Genomic DNA, 6,696 nt, shown 5'->3' with positions numbered 1-6,696 from the left:
CAAAAGTGATTCTAAGGGGTAAGTTCATAGCAATACATGTCTACTTCAAGAAAAATCTCAAATAAACAATCTAACTTGACAACTAAAGGAACTAGAAGAAAAAGAACAAACAAAGAGCAAGACAATGTGCTGCCGCTGAGGAGTAACAAAAAGACTCTGAACCTCTACTTCATGATCTTGACCAATATCTTGTAGTTGCCTTACTTAGAAGTCCTGCTCTAGGAGCTCAAGACATACCATAAGGTGGTAGATGAGAACTACTTTAAGGTTACATATGTTGAGCCATGAAAGACAAAAAGCAGGAAAACAGCAGGCCAAACAGAGATGTGCGGAAAGGTAAGTAGAAGTTCTAGGAGAATTATTTCTACAGTTTTTTGCCTGTTATACAAATTATTTACTCTGAACTTAAAACACAAGTAAGTGATGGGTCTCATAACACACACAGACTCTCCATATATTAGAGCCCTTGTACCTTATACCTATGTGTATAAGGTACACACAGATATACAGGACTAATTTGAATCCTTCCTTGATGAGGAAAAACTATGTCAACAAGATAGCTAGTTGTGAAGGCTGGTGTAATAAGCATTGAAGAAATGCCACGGTCTTTTCTCACAAAACTGGAGCGGTTTACTATGTTGTTTCCAAGAATTTATGTTCCAGTTCAGAAGAAAATGAATGGATTAAAATTCAGCCTAGAAAAATCAAGAAAGATGAGAATGAAGGCACTGAGGAAATAGACAAACATGTTGAACACAGATGTTCACGATCTCCAAGGAGATCACTGAGTCCACAGAGGTCCCCAAGAAGATCAAGAAGTAGAAGCCATTATCGGGAGGGCCATGGGTGTTCTAGTTTTGACCAAGAATTAGAAAGAGACAAAAAAAAACCCAACAGCTACAGCATGAAGCCAAAGAAAGAGAGAAAAGTGAAGATCCCTAAGTGTTGATCAGAGGTTAGAGTGAAGGCATAGGAGTAGGGAAAGGCATGGAAGTCAGAGTTGAAGTCATGACAGGAAAAAGATAAAGGGACAGGAACTGGGAAAGAGAGAAAGAAAATGAAAGAGGTAGATGAGATCATGACTTGATTAGGAAAGAGGTAATGGCCGAGAAAAGGAGAGAGTAATCAAGAGAACAGTCCAAGGAACAAAAAAACTAGGGGTGAGGTAGAAGAAAAGAAATATAAAAAAGACAAAGATAATGGGCAGTATAGAGATGACAGAAAAGATTCTAAGGAAGAGAGAAAACACAACAGGAGTAGAAGTAGAAATGCAGGGAAATGAAGCAAAGCAGGAGCAAAGAGAAATCAGTAAACATAAAGTGAGAATAAAAGAAAATCTAATAAATAAAGTAGAAGTGGGAGTCAAGGAAGAACTGACAGTGTTGAAAAACTAAGAAAATGGAACATAGCCCCAGTAAAGAAAAGTCTAGCAGAAGCAAAGAATGTTCCCACAAATGAGATCACACCGATAGTAAGGACCAGTCTGACAAACATGATCATGAAAGAGCCAAAGTTTAGGACCAGGGAGCCAAGAAAAAATAACATGAAAACAAAGATGAGACTGTGTGAAACTTTTTTCCTGTAAAACTGGGTCACATTGAATCTTATAAATATTTGATTAAATCTGCTATTTTTCTAAACCAAAAAAAAAAAAAAGGCAATAGAAAAGATCAATGAAACTAACAACTGGTTCTTTGAAAACATAAAGAAAATAAACAAAACTGTAGCTAGACTAACCAAGAAAAAAAGAGAGAGGGCTCAAATAAATAAAGTCAGAAATGAAAGAGAAGTTATAACTAATACCACAGAAATACAAAGGAGCATAAAAGAATACTACAAACAATCATATGCCAACAAATTGGACAATTATAAGAAATGGACAAATTCCTAGAAACATATAATCTTAGAAGACTGAATCATGACGAAATAGAAAACTCGAATAGACCAATTACTAGTAAGAAGATTGAATCAGTATTCAAAAACCTTCGAACAAACAAAATCCAGGACCAGACGGCTTCACTGGTAAATTCTTCCAAACATTCAAAGATTTAATACCTATACTTCTGAAACTCTTTCAAAAAATTAAACGCATTTCATGAGAACATTATCCTGATACGAAAACCAGACAAGGACACCACAAAAAAAAAAAACTATAGATCAGTATCTTTGATGAACATAAATGCAAAAATCCTCAACAAAATATTAGCAAACCACGATCAAGTGGGATGTATTCCAAGGATGCAACATGCTTTGACATCCACAAATCAATCAATGCAATACATGATATTAACAAAATAAAAGATAAAAATCATATGCTCATCTAAATAGATGCAGAAAAATATTTGACAAAATTCAACATTCATTTATGATAAAAATACTCAGCAAATTGGTATAGACAGGATGTACCTCAACATAATAATGCTATGTATGACCAACTCACAGCTAATACCATATGCCATAATGAAAAGCTGAAAACTTTTTCTCTAAGATCAGAAACAAGGCAAGGATCCCCACTTTCACCACTTTTATTAAACATGATATTGGAAGTCTTAGCCACAGCAATTGGGCAAGAAGGAATAAAAGTCATCCACATTGGAAAGAAAGAAGTAAAACTCACTATTTGCAGATGACATGTCATTATATTTAGAAAACTCTAAAGACTCCATCAAAAAACTATTAGAACTAGTAAATGAATTCAGTAAAGTTGCAGGATACAAAAATCAGTACACAGAAATCTGTGGTGTTTCTATATACTAATAATTAATTATCAGAAAGGTAAATTAAGAAAACAATCTGATTTTCATCAAAAGAATAAAATGCCTAGGAATATATTTAACCAAGGAGGCGAAAGACCTGTACACAGAGAACTATAAAACACTGATGAAAAAAACTGAAAAAGACACAAATAAATGGAAAAGCATTCCATGCTCATGGGTTGGAAGTATTAATATTATTAAATGTCCATACTACCCGAAACAGTCTGCAGATTCAATGTGATCCCTTTTAAAATTCCAATGGCATACTTCACAGAACTAGAACAAATAATTCTAGAATTTCCATGGAACCACAAAAGATCTTAAATAACCAAAGTAATCTTGAGAAAGAACAAACCTGAAGGTATTAAGCTCCCTGACTTTAAACTCTAATACAAAGCTATAGTAATTAAAACAGTGTGTAACTGGCACAAAAAACAGACACACAAACCAATGAAACAAATTGGAACTCCAGATGTATGCAGACAATTAATTTACAACAAAGAAGCCAAGAATATACAATGGACAGATCAATCTCTTCAATAAATGGTGTTGGAAAAAACTGGACAGTCACATGCAAAAGAATGAAACTAGATCACTATCTTACACCATACATAAAAATTAACTCAAAATGGATTAAAAACTTGAACATAAACCTGAAACCATAAAATTCCAACAAGAAAACATAGGCAGTAAGTTTCTTGACATTGATTTTAGCAATGTTTTTGTGGCTCTCACTCCAAGGCAAGGGGAAAAAAGCAAAAATAAACAAATGAGACTACATCAAACTTAAAACCTTCTGTACAATGAAGGAAACCATCATGAAAACAAAAATGCTACCTACTAACTGGGAGAAGATATTTGTAAATCATGTATCAGATAAGGGATTAACATCCAAAATAGATACAATTCAACAAAAAGCAAACAAGCAACGAGATTTTAAGAATAGGCAGGATCTGAATAGACATTTTTCCAAAGAAAACATACAGATGGCCAAGAGGCACATGAAGAAATGCTCAACATCACTAATTATTAGAAAAATGCAAATCAAAACCACAATGCAATATCACTTCACACCTGTTAGAATGGCTATTATCAAAAAGACAAGAAATAACAAGTACTAGAGAGGTTGTGGAGAACAGGGAACACTTGCACACTATTGGCAGGACTGTAAATTGGTGCAGCCACTATGAAAAGTAGTATGGAGATTCTTCAAAAAATTAAGAATAGAACTACCATATGATCCAACTATTCCACTTCCTGGTATTTATTCAAAGAAGAAGAAAACACTAATATGAAAAGATATATGCACCCCCATGTTTATTGCAGCAGTATTCATACTAGCCAAGGTATGGGAACAAACTAACTGTCCATTGATGGATGAATGGATAAAGAAAATGTTACACACACACAATGCCTCCCCATACACACGCACACTGGAGTACTACTCAACCAAAATAAAAATGAAATCTTGCCATTTGTGACAATATGGATGAGCCTTAAGAGTATGAAGTAAATAAGAAAGAGAAAGACAAATACTGTACGATTTCACTCATATGTGGAATCTTAAAAAAAAATGAGCAAACAAAATGAAACAAACTCATAGGTACAAAGAATAGATTGATGGTTACAAGAAGGAAAGGGAGTTGGGGAGTGGGTGAAAGGGATGAAGTAGATTAATTGTATGGTGCTAGATGCTAAGTAGACTTTGGGAGATGATCATTTCGTAATGTATATAGATGTTGAATTATAATGTACACCCAACACATATAATTTTTAAAAAAAGAGAAAAAACAACAAACCAGAAAGATGCATCAAGTCTCCAAAGCAAGCCAAATCTCCCTGCAGATCAAAAAATGGATAGAAACCCAAAACAGTGATGAAGAGGTATGAGGATACTCAAACCATCAGATACTGGTGGTAGTCATAACTCTGCTCCTACAAGATAAGAGAGACTGACAGAGTTCCTTGCCATGTGAGTATGTAGAACTAAGTTTATTACTTGAAGCCAGATATTAGAAAGTAGTTCTCCATTGCTCCTGAAAGGAAGTCTTTAAAAATGCTGCTGAATGAGGTCTGAGGCTTCAACTGTTAGAATGTCGGAAGTCCAGAAAAGTAGGAGAAACCAGGCTTCCTTCTGGCTCAGCAAATGGGTCAGCTACATTCCCAGTACTGTCAGAAATATTTTATTATTATCAAACTCTGTTCTTAACTAGGGTTTAAAAGCCTGAGTGAAGGCAATCACAAGACCTCTAGGCAGAAAGAGGGAAGCACAAAGAAAAAGAACAAGGGAAAAAACAAACTCTCCACTTAAGATGAATTTGTAAACCCAAATTCCAAACACAGAGAAAACTAATGCTAACAAAGAGAGCTACGAAAAAGCAAACAAACAATTAATTAAACTTGCTCTTCTTGAAACCAATATCTAAAACAGTCTAACAAAAACATTAAAATAAGTATGGTTATGGCAAAAAGGCAACAACATTCAAAAGTATGTAATAATAAATAATGAAGTACAAGTCCACTGAAATGAAACAAGGTACATATGAAAAATAATTAACTACAAATCTTGGAAAGGAAAAAGAAATCAGAGAAATAAAAAAAAACCTAATAGGATAAATTTTAACTGAACTAAAAAGAATAAGTAAATTTGAGCATCTCCAACATGAATCCAATAGGAGTTCCAAAAGAGGAAAATTGAAGAAATAACATGAGAATTTTCCAGAGTTGAAGAAAGACAAGGAGTCCTTATATCCGATGTATACTCCAAGTTCTGAGCAGAATAAAGAATAAATCCACACCCAGATGAAAAAAAATCTAAAAGTTACCCTAAATGATGGATGATCTACAAAATAACGGCAATTAAGCTGACAACAAAATTTCCATTAGTAACAATACAAGCCAAAAGACAATAGAATGAAATGGGAAGAAACAATAAGCTTCAAATTTTATACACAGCTAAACATTTAATTAAGAGTCAGGGCAAAGTAAAGGCTTTTGTATACTTACAAAAATAAAAGCATTTACCACCCACAGATGCTCATTAAAAGAATTATTAAAGAATATGTTTCAACAAGAAAGAAAATGAAACCAGAGTGAAAGTAAATGTGAGTGACTTGCAGAGCTCACGAAGATGCAAGACCCCCCAACCCGTGGGAAAATTACATTCTCCTGTCCCTCTTGAAGTCAGGCTTGACCGTGTGACTCGCTTTGGCCAAGGAAATGTGAGCATAAGTGATGTTTCATTTTCTTGCGCAGAAGCTTTAAGAGTCAGCACGTGCCTTGCTGTCCCCTTCTCCTCTGCTCAGCTACCAGCACTCATCCATATAGGAGCTGCTGTTTCAGAGGGGCTGCAAAATGCAGAAGCTGAACCTCTAGCTAACCTGGAATGTGAGCAAGAAATAAAACTTTATTCTTTAAGCTACTGCTTTTTAAAAGTTGTTTGTTACCACAGTATCATGACTGATACAAAGGATAATTATACAAAATTAGAAGGATTACAGAAATCGATCAAATATGCTAGAAAATTTAATTAAAAATCAATTATAAAAGTACAAATTTTTAATGAACATCTAAATCTCTAGGCAACAATAATATGGAATATGTTCAAAGGAGAGTTAATGCATATTCTGAAAGAAAAGAGAAATACTGAATAATCTTAAGCTTTGTTTAAAAAATGTATCGATAAGTACACATGTTTATAATGTAAGAATACTCAAAAGAATAAAAGAAAGGCTAGAAATCTAAAACTTTCAAATGCTGTGGTAGAGAAAGGAGAATATTGAAAACTCTCCCAATTTACATGAAATTAGAAAGAGAAAAGAGGAAGAAAGAAGCAAAGAAAAATGATGATAAACAGAAATCATAAAAGAATGTGGCAGAAATAGGTTCAAATATTAAAATCACAATAAAATTAAAGGAGTAAAGTTATAAATTAAAAGAT

At 33.9% G+C, this 6,696-nt stretch overlaps 1 pseudogene; it reads left to right on the top strand.

The window, feature by feature from the left end:
- The first annotated feature begins 545 nt into the window (after positions 1 to 545).
- LOC105292303 lies at positions 546 to 1,569 on the top strand (annotated as a pseudogene).
- The last annotated feature ends 5,127 nt before the right edge of the window (positions 1,570 to 6,696 follow it).

This window comes from Pteropus vampyrus, unplaced genomic scaffold, assembly GCF_000151845.1.
Source record: "Pteropus vampyrus isolate Shadow unplaced genomic scaffold, Pvam_2.0 Scaffold55, whole genome shotgun sequence".
NCBI lineage: Eukaryota > Metazoa > Chordata > Mammalia > Chiroptera > Pteropodidae > Pteropus > Pteropus vampyrus.
Note: the sequence above shows the minus strand (reverse complement) of the source record. Positions and strands in the feature narration are given on the sequence as shown.